Source organism: Camelus ferus, chromosome 18, assembly GCF_009834535.1.
Source record: "Camelus ferus isolate YT-003-E chromosome 18, BCGSAC_Cfer_1.0, whole genome shotgun sequence".
Lineage (NCBI taxonomy): Eukaryota > Metazoa > Chordata > Mammalia > Artiodactyla > Camelidae > Camelus > Camelus ferus.
The window spans coordinates 6611688-6627141 of NC_045713.1; the positions used below are offsets into that span (position 1 = coordinate 6611688).

Here is a 15454-nt window from a genome sequence, read left to right on the forward strand (position 1 = left end):
GAGGGAGGGTATAATCCACCCCCAAGGAAGGAAAGTAAACATACCAAACAATTATACAACTTACCACAGCTGGGATCATAGTCCTAGTTTCTCCTAGTCAAGATGCCATCAGTGACACAGGCAGACAGGATCGAACCCCTACTGAGTCTTTGTTGTTTCTCAGAGCCATACTAATGGAGATTGTCCCTGTGATGGTAGAATTAGGAGGATTAGATGCGGTGCTGGTGAGCTCAACCCAGTAGCCAAGGATACTGGAGAACCATCCACAGTGAAAGAGGGGAACTCCAGTAGTGAAGAAATTGGACACTGCAGTTATGTTTGGAAAGTCCTCCCAGAACTGAGAAGATCTGACAACATGCTCATAGAAGCAACAGCAGTGATGACTATCAATTGGAAGAAGATACCTTCAACACTGGGTCTTGTGTCGATATATGGAGTGGTGTAAGATGGTAACAGCGGGTGTCACTTCTGGACACTTTGTAGAAGGGATAAGAGAGTAATGGAAAGAATTTTGATACCAGTAAGTGAGAGATAGTAGGATATGATCTTTCATATCCTAAAGAAAGATCATATCCTAAACTCAAGAAACAGGGTAATATTGTTCCAGTCAAGATGGCAGAGTGGTAGGACCACGAGCTTGCCTCTCCTTGTGACTACAACGAAACCACAGCTGAATGCTAAGCAACCATCGAAAAAAGACTGGAACCTAGCAAAAAAGATCTTCTGCAACTGGAAACATAAAGAGGGACTGCAGCAGGATGGTAGGAGGGGCGTGCTCGTGATACAACTGGGCCCCATACTCCCCAGGTGGGCGACCCACAAGCTGAAGATTTGTTAAGTTGCAGAGGCCCTCCCACAAGAGTGAGAGCTCTAAGCCCCACGTCAGTCTCCCCAACTTGGGTCTTGGCACTGAGAAGAGAAGGAGACCCCAGGACATCTGGTTTTGAAGGCCAGGGGACAGTGGCTCTGGGAGCCCCACAGGACTAGGGGAAACAGAGACTCCATTCGCTTGAGAAGCATACACGGAAACTCACGTGCACCAGGTCCAAGGGCAGACACAGTGCTTCATAGGAACCTGGGCCAGACCTGCCTGCTGGATTTGCAGGGTCTCCTGGAGACATGGGGGATGGCTGTGGCTCACTCAGGGGACATAAAAGCTGATGTCTGACATTCTGGGAGTGTTAATCTACATGAGCTTTCCTGGAAGCTGACACCTTGATTGTATCATTATCACCAAGACCTAACCCCACCCAACAGCCTGCAGGGAAGCCTCAGGACAAACAACATACAGGGTGGAACACAGCCACACCCATCATCAGATTTCCTAAGGCACAAAGGCCTCTAGACACAGCCCTACCCACCAGAGATCCAGGACCAAGTTTCACCCAGCAGTGGGCAGGCACTGGCTCCTCCTGCCAGGAAACCTGCATTAGCCTCCAGTCCAGCCCCATCCACCAGGGGCAGATACTAGAAATAAGAAAACAATAATCCCAAAGCCTGTGGAAGGAATCCACAAACGCAAAAAGATGGACGGTATGAGGCGGCAAAGGAATATCTCCCAGGCCAAGGCACAAGATAAAACCCCAGAAGAAATAAGTGATGACGAGATAGGTAATTTATCTGAGAAAGAGTTTAAAGTAATGATGGCCAAGATGTTCAGAGAAATCAAGAGGAGTATAGACGCACAGAGTGAAGGTTTTAGGAAAGAGTTAGAAAATATAAAGAATACCCAAACAGAGTTGAAGGATAAAATCACTGAAAAGAACAACACACTAGAAGGAACCAAGAATAGACTAAAGGAGGCAGAACGGATCAGTGAGCTAGAAGACAGATTAGTGGAAACCACTACTTCAGAACAGAAAAAAAGAAAAAAGAATAAAAACGAATGAGGATAGTTTAAGAGGACTCTGGGACAACATGAAGCACTCTAATATTTGCACTGTAGGGGTCCCAGAAAGAGAGAGAGAAAGGACCTGAGAAAGTTTTTGGAGAGATAATAACTGAAAACTTCCCCAATTTGGGAAAGGAAACAGTCACCCAAGTCCTGGAAGCACAGAGAGTACCACACAGAATCAACCCAAAGAGGAACACACCAAGGCACATAGTCATCAAACAGCCAACAATTAAGGATAAGGAGAAAACAATAAAACTAGCAAGAAAAAAGCAATGAATAACATACAAGGGAGCTCCCATAAGTTAATCAGCTGATTTTTCAGCAGAAACTCTACAGGCCAGAAGGGAATGGCACAATATATTTAAAGTGATGCAAGGGGGAAACTTACAACCAGAAATACTCTATCCAGCAAAGCTCTCATTCAGACTTGATGGAGAAATCAAAAGCTTCACAGTTAAACAAAAGCTAAAAGATTTCAGCGCCACCAAACCAGCTCTACAACAAATGTTAAAGGATCTTCTCTAGTCATCAAACCATAAAAAAAAAGGGGGGGGGACAAAAAGAAGAAAAAAGAGACCTACAAAAGATTGCTTTGGTTGTTCAGGGTCTTTTGTGGTTCCTTATAAATTTTAGAATTGTTTATTCTAGTTTTGTGAGGAACATTCCAAGTATTTTGATGGGGGTTGCGTTGGATCTGTGGATTGCTTTGGGTAGTGCAGCCATTTTGATAGTGTTGATTCTTCCAATCCAAGAGCACAAGAAATCTTTCCATTTCTTTGTGTCATTTCGGTTTTCAGAGTATAGGTAACCTCATTGGTTAGGCTTATTTCTAGGTATTTTGTTGTTTTTGATGTAATGGAAACGTCTCTGCTGTTATAAAATTCTGGTTTTTGAAGTGAAAAAAAAAGTGAATGAAGGGCTGCAAATGGCAAAGTATCCTTTTTTATGGGTGAGTTGTATTCCATTACATATATATTTATATGCTGCATCTCCATTATCTACTCAACTATTGATGTGCACTTAGGATGCAATTATAAATAATGTTGCTGTTAATAGCAGGGTGTATGTATCTTTTTGAATTAATTCTTATTTCGTGGTTGGCTTTATTCCTTTGATAACTATGTAAGTTTAAAAAGCTAAAGCTCTAAACATTCTTAGAAACAATGAACAGTACATGTATGTAAATTTAAAAATATATGTGCAGTAATAAAAAAGATCTATCAAGCCATCAAAGACATAGAAGAAACTTAAAGGACATATTACTAAATGAACGAAGCCAGTCTGAAAAGGCTACAAACTGTACGATTCCAACCAAGTGACATTCTGGAAAAGGCAAAGCTATAGAAACAATAAAAAGATCATGGTTTCCAGGGGTCTGGGGAGAGGGAGGGAGGGAGAAATGAATAGATGGAGCACGAGGGATTTTTCGGGCAATGAAATTATTCTGTATGATGCTATAGTGGTGGCTATATGTCATTATGCATTTGTCAAAGCCCGTAGAACGTACAACATCAAGAGTGAATCCTAGTGTAAACTATGGACTTTGGTTGATAATAATGTGCCCATGTTGGTTCATCGATTGTACCAAATATGCCACATTGATGAGGGATGTTGAGGGTGGGGGAGTATATGTGTGTGGGTGGGGAGGACTATGTGCGTACTCTGTAATTTCTGCTTAATTCTGTTGTGAACCTGAAACTGCTCTAAAAGGCCAAAGTCTATTTTAAAAAAAAAGAAATAAGGTAATACTGAGGATAAGAATCCATTCACAGAGGAATAAGTATATATAACTCCATTTATATGAATTTTTTTAGTGTGACAAAACCAGAACTTTCTTACCTACAACAATCAGAGGATTGGTACCAACACACAACCCTTGTGTTTTTGCCATAGGTACCAGATTGGACCCCCCGTCAGGAATCATTGTTAACACCCACCTCCAGGAGTTCAGGCCCGTGATGCCAGTCATCTTTGCAAAAGCCATACCCAGGGACAGACAGGAATCCAAACACACCTACAAGTGCCCTGTGTACAAAACCAAAACAAGGGACCCCAACTACATCTGGACCTTCGGGTTGAAGAGCAAAGAGAAGATGGTCAAATGGGTTCTGGCAGGCGTGGCTCTGCTACTAGAAAGCATAAAATGGCCCTTATGCTGGGACTCCTATTCCTCCAGCCTTGGCCAGAACACAGTGAGGCTCTGTCATTGTATCACTGTTCCCGTGCACATCAATTTATTCTACTGAGAGGCCTAAAACATATTCTGGCTTATGTAACTTTTAAGAAACTTAAATGGGCATTAATTTTTTTAAACACTATTTCTGAAAAGTAGAGAAGGGGCAGAAATAGAGGCAAATGTAGAAAAATACTGGAAACCTATTCAGAATCTGTTCATTTTTAGCTTTCCCCAGTACCCCTCGACTCCCCCATCCCACAACACCAAAAAGTACAGTATTTCTCACCTTTTCATCAAAGTTCCACTGAACACACATTTAACCTCAAAAATAACATGGCTGGAAGTTTTCCAGTCCGTATGTGGGATTTTAGTTATTGCAGATAATAGAATCTTTTTAAATTAAAATTAGCCCTTATATTCTTTTAAAATATAGAAGCAACTGGCCCCTAAATAAAGAGGCAGCGGCTTCTGCTGGCCAGGAGCCTTCCAATGCCTCCAGTGTCAGAAATGTCCAGTTTTCATTTGAATCTTAATAACAATAAAACTCTAGTTCCATGGTTAATTGCACTTTGTAATTTAGGGGAACATTCTTCAATATACATTTCCAATGACCCAGGGCAGGTTAAACTATGTAGTTTGAACTATGGGCACTTGTGATAAGGTAAACTAAAGGGGCTATAACTCTGTAAAAACCTGACCTCAAGCTTGGGAGGTAAAAGGTCAAGGCAACAGGAATAATTAAACAGAGTCAGAGGCAAGAGTGGCTCATTCAAGGCTCCCTGTGGAACTTTCCTGAAACTTTAAGTCCATTTAACTGTGTTTTTTAATCATCTGCAGATGATTTTAACAATTCAGTATAGAAATAGGTTTGTGTACACATGTATATAGATTCCTTTGCTGTCTTCCAGAGAAATCTTTTTAAGCATATAAACCAATCTTTTTTTTTTTAAAAAAAAGTATTTTGGTGGGGGAGGGTATAGTTCAGTGGTAGAGTGCGTGCTTCACATGCATGAGGTCCTGGGTTCAATCCCCAGTATTCTCATTAAAAAATAAATACATAAATAAATAAACTTAATTACCTCCCACCCACCCACCAAAATGGGGAGAAACAAACAATAAAAATGTATTTTTAAAAACTAGTATTTGGATCTATAAAGAATTTCTGTATAAAACACAACTGTAAAAATCTTAAGCACAAATGATAAGGCATGTCTTGTCGGAGGATTCCATGGTGAGTAGGCTGGTTCTTCTTTCTCTTAATTTGCATTTTACCAGCTGCTCCTGCAAATTCTTCAGATATTCCTTAATGTTATTATAACCATAAAATGAACCACAGGCAGGGCCTGCAGGACTGCCCTCCCACCCCACTGCAGCTCTGGTTCCGACACTCGGTCTTGGTATAGATGGTCTTCTGTGCACACTGATGGCAAGTGTTACCAAGAACTTTATCATAGCTTTAACTCCAACAGTTACAGCCACATTCTCTAAGTCCTCTTCAGTGATAGCCTCCACAGGTGGAAAGAAAATATACGGTGACTTCGTCTATGCCCCTGGCATCCCTCCCTTCCCCTCAATTGTCTTCCTGCTTCTGAAACAGCAGAACTTCTGCAAACTTAGCAGTGAAGTTCTCCACAGAGAACCTGTCCTGAGCCCACGTGCGCGCTCCGGACCAGGTTCATGCGCCACATGATCTGTCCCTCTGAGAAGTCCTGCCTCACTGTTTTCGTCTTAGAAACTGAGTTTGGGGTTGGGAGTGGGAAGAAATCTGGCATCAAGTTCAATTTGGCCAATAACTGGCAAACATGGCTTTGTTCTTGATGTTCATGGTCCTTTTCAGCAGAGAATTCCAGCTCTGCCAGACTGCATCCCTGGAGTCATCCACAGACTCAGAGGCAGAATTTCCGCCTTCCTTCCCAGGTCCTCAGCTTGTCTTTCTTCCAAGAATTACTTTTTTAAAAATCGTCCTGTAAGTGTGAGCCAGAAAACGATGGTTCAGAATAATTGTTCTTAACAGAATTTTTTTGCCAGCTTCTTGGTGGGAAATTGAAAAGACACTCAAAGACCAAAACTGTCTCTTCTAGGTGTAGCTTTTTCTTCATCATTGTCCTTGTCCTCACTCATGTAAGATGCTTTACCACCATCATTCAAATCTAACTCCACGAGCATTACTTCTGGGTTACTATTAACATTCAGATATCACTCTCTGCAAATCCTTCAAAATCTTCCCTCTCTGACTCAGTGTCCTCTGTAAAAAAATTCTTAGCTCTTCTATGAAGTATTTGGAGTGGAAATGCACATCCTGCTTCCCTAACACCAGAGACTCAAAACTATCACAGCTCTCCTCTGATGAGAGGATTTCCATGGGAACATCATCTTGGAAACCAGCAAACTCTTCCTCATCACTGGGGGCATTAAAGATGTCAGCTACTTCTTTAGAGGTCTGTGAGTGAGTCACCAACTCCATTCTTCCCCACAGGGCTTAGGCCTTCTCCCAGCATGTAGCCAGGGGAGACTGGCTTGCTATGGGAGAATACCCACTCTAGCACACCACACACACTCTATAGGAATTTTTTAAAGGTTAATCTACACCCCAATGTTCATAGCAACACTATTTACAATAGCCAAGACACAGAAACAACCCAAATGTCTATCAACAGATGACTGGATAAAGAAGATGTAATATATACACACCTATATGCAATGGACTACTACTCAGCCATAAAAAATGAATAAAATAATGCCATTTACAGCAACATGGATGGACCTGGAGCTCATCATTCTAAGTGAAGTGAGCCAGAAAAGAGAAAGGAAAATGCCATATGATATTGCTTATATATCTGAATCTTTAAAAAAAAAAAGAGAGAGGACACAAATTAACTTATCTACAAAACAGAAACAGACTCACAGACGTAGAGAACAAACTTATGGTTACCAGGGATTAAAGGGAATGGGAAGGGATAAATTGGGTATTCAAAATCTGCACCTCTTGGGAGTAATGGAAATGTTAGCTATCTTGATTGTCATAGTGGTTTCATTGGTATATACATCTATCAAAATTCATCAAAGTGTATATCTGAAATACATGTAGTCTACTGTACAGGAACTATACTACAATAAAGACACTAAAAAACAAAAAATAAAAAATAGTGGTTGCGTTTAAAAAAAAATAAAGTCTATTTTGTCTGAAAAAAAAGGTTAACCTAACAATAGTTTGATTAGGAGTCTATATATGTACAGTAATGCTATAGAGAAAATCGAAGTAATTATTAACACAAAATTCAGGAGAGAGTTATCATGGAGGAGAGAGGTTTATGCAATTGGTGAGAAGCAACTAGGGGGTTTCTAAAGTATATGACATTCAGTTTCCTAAGCTGGGTGGTGGGTACATAGATGTTCTTTTATTACTATTATTCTTTAATCTGCAGGTGTGTGGTTTTTTTCCCCATGCTTTTTGTATGCATAATATATTTCTCAATTAAAAAAATAATTTAAGGGAATAGACAGTAACATAACACATTCTAAATAATCAAATACCCTAGCTTATTTTATTGAAATAAAAAACAAGATAGGAATGCTCATTACTGCCATTATTATTTCAACATGGTTTGGGGTGTTTTAACTAATGTAATAAGGAAAAAAATGAAAACAAATCTTTGGCATATACAATACAAAAAAAGTTAAATATCCCAAATTTTCGCTGATGAAATAATTGTATAATTAGAAAATCCAAAGATGTCAGTGAAGGAAAAAACTACTATATTAATGAGAGGCCTTGATAAGTTGGCTGGATATAATATAAATAGTTTTCTCCCTTCTTGAAACAACCAGCTAGAAATGGAAACTGGTAAAAAAAAAAAAATGTTCCTTTCACAATAGAAAAGCAAATGGAAAAATATTTAGGAACACATTTAACAAGAAAGAACATATCTCATATGAAGAAATCTATAAAACTTAATTCTAGGGCATAAAGCAAGACCTAAACAAATGGAAAAGATATATCAAGTTCTTGGGTATAAAGATTTTACAATAAAAATATGTCTTCTAAAATTAATGTGTACACTTAATCCCAACATCTTAATTAAAATTACTTTTAATTTTTAATTAAATTAAAATTCAATTAATTAAAATTTAAATTAATTAAAGGATTGAACATTTTTTAATGAATACAATTACCTCAAAGTTCATGGAGATGAGCAAATGTCTAAGAATATATTAGAAGATTGTGAAAAATAATTGAGAAGGCTTACCTTGTCATATTTTGAAACATACTACAAAACTATAGCAAACCACATAGTATGGTGTTGCCATGAGAATAAGCAATAGATCCATGAAACAGAATGGAGAATTCAGAAATTAATTCAATTATTTTAATATACAACAAATTTAGAATTTAATTCTGATGAAAGGATGGTTTATTTAATAACACAACTGAACATCCACAGCAGAAAATAAAGTTAGATATTTATGTTGCAACATTTAATGTTAAAACAAACTAAATCAAAAAAAAGAAAATTTTTTTAAAAAAACTAAATCAAAGACATTTTAAAAAACTAAAAATTCTAGAGGAAAATTTAGGAGACTATGTGTATGATTTGGAAGCTGAGGAAACTATTTTAATCAAAATGAGAAACTTAAAAGCCACAAAAATAAAATTTGCCATATCCTATACATTAAAAAGTTACCTTTTGCGAGGAAAAGATATTAAGAAAATACAAAATAGACAAAAAACAGATGAAGGAAATTACTTGCAATATGAATGACAGATAAAGGGTTACTATCTGTACTACACAAAGAGCATTTATACATTTACATTTAAAACATACAAATTGTTCAACCCTATCCTCATGGGCACTGTATATTTAATGTCTCCAAAGATACTTTCCTGATTAACAATATGCTTCTGTTGGTTATTTAAGTTTCCTTGTAGTATGTTTATCTTGTTTTGTTTTATTTTGTTTGAGATATAATTGGTATAGCATTATATTAGTTTCAGGTGTACAACATAATGATTCAACATACATATACATTGTGAAATGATCACCACAGTAAGTCTATTTAACTACACAAAGTTATAAATTTTTTTCTTGTGGTGAGAACTTTCAAGATTTACTTCCTTAGCAACTCTTAGCAACTTCCAAATGTATAATAAAATATTGCTAACTGTTGTCACCATGCTGTATATTACATCCCCAGGACTTATTTTTTTAATAACTGGAAGCTTCTACCTTTTGACCACCTTCACCTATTTTACCCACACTCCACCCCCTGCCTCTGGAAACCACCAATCTGTTCTCTGTATCAATGCATTTTGGTTTTGTTTAGATTCCACATATAAGTGAGATCATTCAGTACTTGTCATTCTCTGTCTGAGTTATTTCATTTAGCATAATGCCCTCAAAGTCCATCCATATTGCTGCAAGTAGCAGGATTTCCTTTTTTTTTATGGATAATAAAGTTATATTAGCTATATAATATTAGATTATGTGTGTGTGTGTGTATATATATATATTTACCACATTTCCTTTTCTATTCATCCATTGTTGGATATTTGGGTTCTTTCCACGTCTTGGCTATTAATAAATAATGCTGCAATGAACGTGAAGGTATAGGTATCTTTTCAAGTTACTGTTTTGCTTCCTTTGATAAATATCCAGAAGTGGAAATTCTGGGTCATATGGCTGAATCATATTTTTAATTTTTTGAGGACACTCCACACTGTTTTCCATAGTGGCTGCACCAATTTATATTCCCACTCACAACACACAAGTGTTCCCTTTTCTCCACATCTTCTCCAACACTTGTTATTTCTTGTCTTTTTAATAACAGCCATTTTAAAGGGTGTAAGGTGATATCTAACTGTGGTTTTGATTTGCATTTCCCTGATTGTTAGTGATGTCGAGCACCCTTCCATGTACCTGTTGGCCATCTATATGCCTGCAGCATGTTTGTGATATAGGAATGTCACAGGTAAAATGCTTTTCAATATATTTTTGAAACTTATGTTTCCACGTAAAGTTTGTTCCTGGTGAAATTTTTTCCATTAATCAATGTCCCTCCTTCTGTCTCTCTCTCCTGACACCTCCCCCTTCTTTGTTTGTTTTATGCATACGTATTGATTCCCAGGATAAAAAAATCAAGTGCTTAGCTCCCACTGCTCCAGAGCCTAAGATCATAAAGTGGCATTTCAAGTGGCAGCCAGTTATGGTTTTAACTTTCTTATTGGCAGTTTTATTTTATCACCACAGCTTTAATGTAGTTTCTATAAATTCATTGTAGGCTTTATGATTTGACGCAAACGCTCTAACCCAAGAAAAGAAAGTGCGTGGGGCGGGGCGGGGCAGGGGAGGTGGGTAGGAAGTGGGAGAACAAGAGCTGGCCAGCTTCGGTTTGCAATATGAAATGACATTATCACTATCGTTTCCAACTCTAACGAGGACTAACACCTTAATTTACTTAAGTACAGGACTTACCCTCTTGGGAGGGATGCTCACGTTAAGTTAGAGAAATGCATGCCACCACTTACACATTTATGGGGTTAAAAAAAAAACTCACAGAAATCTTGTGCTAATATTTCTCACATCATAATTGATTTCTGAGGATTACGTACGTATAAGGAAGCCCAGGTCAGCTCGAGGACTTTCCTGATGTTTCAACAAAGTGAACAAAATGATATCAACTCAAGGAAGTGGAGTCCTACCTTTCCCTGGCATTGATTTCGTCTCTCTTACCCAGTCCTCTTCCTAGTCTGTCATGTCAGCAAGCTCTGTTAACACTAGCCTAGCCCATACAGGCAGTCTGGGAACAAATGCTGCTTTCCTATAAATATGGAGGTTGCCACTAGCCTGCTGCTTAAGAGTCCCAACAGAATACTGAACATTAAACACTCCCATGAAACAGGATTGAAGTTTCAGGCCAAAATTAATGAAACTGAAAGAACTATTTGCTGAGTATGCCAGACTCAGTTTCCACTTACTGTTAGTTATAGTCTTGCTGCTTCCAAACTCTTGTTTTTGTTTTTGTTTTGTTTTATGGTTGAAAAAGTTACTTTTGTAAAAGTATGTATTTATAAGTACAAGTTTGCTCACAGGGTTTTTTGTTTGTTTAAGAAATTAATGGACAAGTCATCTTTTGGCTTTGGAGAACCTCAGTTCTCGCTGAGTTTCAGGGTTTTTTTTTTTTCAATCGTGATGTCTAGATCAATATCCAGCTAGAACTATGTTTTTAGGTAAATGCTTTTGCCTCCAAGCCTCAGGAATGTTTTAGAAAGTAAACCTTTTTTCCCTGTTGGTAATTTTAAAGGGTATGCTTAGGAGTTTTATTTTAATAGTTACATTCTCTAACTGCAGTCTCCAGGAGCTGTAAAATGACTGGCCCTGGTGAATTTGTTGAAGTGTGCATTTTATTCAAAAGTGATATTTAAGATAAAATATAGACTATATACATAGATATCCAGAAGACCTGGCTTGTGGTACACAATATCAGATTACTAAATAACTGTTACAGGTAACATTTGTGTCACACTCTTTATTCATGGGTATTGCTTTTACAATTCAGTTCTACTCTTATGATGTAAATGAATGCTGTGTTTAAGAAAAAAAATTACCAGGTCCAGTACCATTCTTATCCTTCATGCTACAGGGAATTTAGTTTAACGAGTTTAAAATAAAACATTGTTTATTGGACTATTAAAAGCAAATTACTTCTTCTCAAGTTCACACGGAACACTCACCAAGACAGAGCACATTCTGAACCATAAAACACACCTGAACAAATTTAAAATAAAAAGTATACAATGTCTGTTCTCAGACAACAATGAAATTAAACTAGAAATCAGTAACAGAAAGATAACTGGAAAACACCAAACTATGTGGAGATTAAACAGTACACTTCTAAATAACATGAGTCAAAGAAGAACTCTCAAGAGAAATTTTAAAATATTTTGAATGAAATGAAGAGGAAAACACAACTTATCAAAATCTGTGGGATGCAGTGAAAGCAATGCTTAGAGGGAAATGTATAGCATTGAATGAATATATTAGAAAAGAAGAAACTGAAAAAAAAAAAGATTAGAGGTAGGGTATAGCTCAAGTGGTAGAGCACATGCTTAGCATGCATGAGGCCCTGGCTCAATCCCCAGTACTTCCTCTAAAAATAAATAAATAAACCTAATTACCTCCCTGCCCCCTAAAAAACCTTTAAAAAAAAAAAAAAGGAAAAAAAAGAAGAAAGATCTAAAATTAATCATCTAAGTTTCCACCTTAGGAAACTAGAAAAAGAAGAGCAAATTAAGTCCAAAGTAAGCAGAAGCAAAGAAATAAGAATTAGAGCAGAAGTCAATGAAATTGAAAACAGGAAATCAACAGAGAAAGATCAATGAAATCAAAAGCTGTTTCTTTGAAAAGATCAATAAAATCAATAAGCTTCTAACCAGGTTAACTTAGTAACAAGAGAAAGGACACAAATTACTAAAATCAGATTTGAAAGAGGGGACATCACTACAGATCTCATGGACATTAAAAGGATAATAAACAATTCTATAAACAACTCTATGCCCACAAATTTGATAACCTAGATGAAGTGGATCGGTACCTGTCTGGTTCACAAACTAGCCCGTACACTCAGGGCAAGGAGAGACCAAAGAAAGAGGCAGACCACTCCAGATTTGTAGGTGGCAGTTTTAATGAGCAAGAGAACTTACTCACTACGCTTGTCTAGGGCCACCCACAAGATGAACAGTTTTCTGCACCCACCTGTCATATCTTGAAAATGGCTCCCACTGAGGGAACAGTGTGGAGAACATACATTCCAACCACAGGTCAGGATGAGGGGGAGCTTCTGACTGCCCAGGTCTAGTTCTTGGGTCAACACACAAAGTCCCCCATGTTCCAAACCACTGATTCACTAGGCTGGGGGTTGCGTCACTCAGGGTGTTCACTTGTGTTCTCATGTGATTTAATAAAGATAACACATTAGCAGATTCATCAGATATGAACACACAATATACTGTTTGGATAATGGCACAGATGCCTCCTTGCAAAGCTGTAATAATGTCCAAGACCTTTCTATTTTAGAGGACATTTTTTTTCTCTTTAGAGCTATTTCAGCATTCAGTAAAGACAGCTTTGTTGGCTATCATTTAAGTTTGCTAGGTGAATTTAGAACCCTATAATGTCCTCCAGGACAATGGAGGGAACAAGGACAGCAGCCAAATGATTCTATCTGTAGGAAACAGAACATGCCCAGCTGGTCTTGAGGAGGAGATTGGCAGCTTTAGGAACTTGACCTGTACATAACATGCATGTTGGCCAGAGGAGGCAGCAATGTCAGGCATGAGGGGATGGACTGGGGGCAGGATATGCCAGACCAGGTCTCCACCTTCACCCCTCAATGGTGCATGTTCCATTCCATGTACAGCGTGTTTCAACAGGTCCAGCTTGCAGCCGGACAATAAGAGCCCACCAGAGACTGAGTACTTCCCCCTCACCCAAGGGTGTCAAGTAATTCACCCATCCTAGTGAGACATCCCATTGAAAATTCCAGTAGATAATGCCTTTCCAGGCATGATAGCGCTTGGTTTTCTCAACAGCATAGCACACTGATTCGTGGTGAGAGTCAGGGCAATGGCTGTCTCCCACCACTTCAACCCCATACGTATTATGTATTAAATGAATTAAATGACTAAATAGTACTTTAGTCCACCTGGCCAAGGTGGTTTTTAACCTGTTAGTAATTTAATATGCTGCTTTAATATTTCATTCTTCTTTTTTACCAACCCTGTTACCTGCAGATTATAGGGAAGATGGAACCTCCATTCAGTGTCATGTTCTTTTGCTCTGTCTTGTACATCATGGCCTTCGAAATGTAGCCCCCCCGATCACTGTCTATTCAGCAAGGGTGTCCGTACAATGGTACTCAGTTTCTCCGATTCCCTAATGGTGGTGCCTGGTTTGCATGGTGACAGAGAAAAGCTTGGATTGAGCCAGACACAGGGTCCACACAAGCCAGGATATATTTAGAACTCTCACTTGGAGGGAGGCCAATATAATCAATTTGCCAATCCCCTACCAGTTGGAGCTCCGATGGATGGCCCCATGCTCCTTTGGCAGTTGCCTTGGGTGTTGTTTAGAACTCATAGGATGTATTGTTACTGCATTAACCAAAGCACTGTATTTCAAGGGCAATCCAGCATCCTTGGCAATACACCATCTCACCTAGGCACTGAGGTGGGTACCGAATCTACTGTATGTACTGAAGTGTCTGTTGCTAGGGCTCATATCCAAACTAGGGCACCAGCTCCTTGATTGATGGGGTGGGTCAGTGCCTTATGAGCTGGGATGTGGAAAACAGTGAGAACTGCCTCATGCTCTTGCAGGGGAACCCAAATGTCCCTCCATACATCCTGATCCCACAAGGGCCCATTCATGAATCATCCACCCCTTGGCTTCCATTGTCCAAGCCAAGCCACAGAGTCAATCTCTTTAGAACAGCCCTGCTCAAAGGGCTAACAACCAGAGCTCCAGCCCAACCGCTCAGTTCAGCCCACTGTCTGCTACGGTTTTTTCTGAGAGCGCCACCTGGAGGAGCACATGGACACTGTCAGGAGCCGTTGCTCGGTCAGAGTAAATGGGCTTTCTCTTCCCTTTCAGAGCTGGGACCAAAATCCTAGGAGCACTCTCCTCTTCTGTCGTCTCTGCCAGTCTCTGACCCATACCTTCCATAGTCACAGACACGTCTAATTCAAATGGAATCCCTGCGTGGGAGACACCCCAAGCTACTTCACTAGTATTTTGCCTTCTCAAAGGTGGCTCGCGGTTCTGATCCACAGTCCCATACATGCGTTTGTTGACCTGGCATAGGGATGGAGCCACTGAGTGAGGTGGAGAATAAAAGTCCCAAATCCCTACAAAGCTTGCATCTCCTTTACATTCTTAGGGGTTGGATAGGCTTGCATCTTACCAAACACTGCTTCTGGGACAGTACGCATCTCACCCAAATGACTCCAAAAATGTTACAGCGGTGCCTGGGCCTTGAATTTTCTCTGGGTTCACCACTCATTTCCATCACAGATATTCCAACAAAGGCTGAACCAGAGACAAGTCTTCACGTGTTAACATCCATCCTCTGTGTAACAGGCCCGTTTTACTGGCATGGGGAAGGGGAACAGCAACAGCTCCCCAGCTCCCATCCCATGACATAGGGTGGAGCTGTGCAGGAAACTGGGGAAGCACTTGGAAGGTCCCTTGTTGCCCCTCCCATGTGAAGGCAAATTGGTCTTGTGACTCAGTGGCCAGGGGATACTGAAAAAGACATTTGCTAAGTCTGCTATCAGGCGGTAGTGACTCCTGTTCAGTCCATACTGTACGTGCAGCCTAGGACCGTGACCA

At 39.3% G+C, this 15454-nt stretch overlaps 1 non-coding gene and 1 pseudogene across 1 annotated transcript; one reads left to right on the forward strand and one right to left on the reverse strand.

Moving 5' to 3' along the window:
• The first annotated feature begins 5040 nt into the window (after positions 1-5040).
• On the forward strand, positions 5041-5112 carry TRNAV-CAC. Its single transcript has one exon. It is a non-coding gene; the product is annotated as a tRNA-Val (tRNA).
• A 47-nt stretch (positions 5113-5159) lies between these two features.
• On the reverse strand, positions 5160-6652 carry LOC102518594 (annotated as a pseudogene).
• Positions 6653-15454: the final 8802 nt, after the last annotated feature.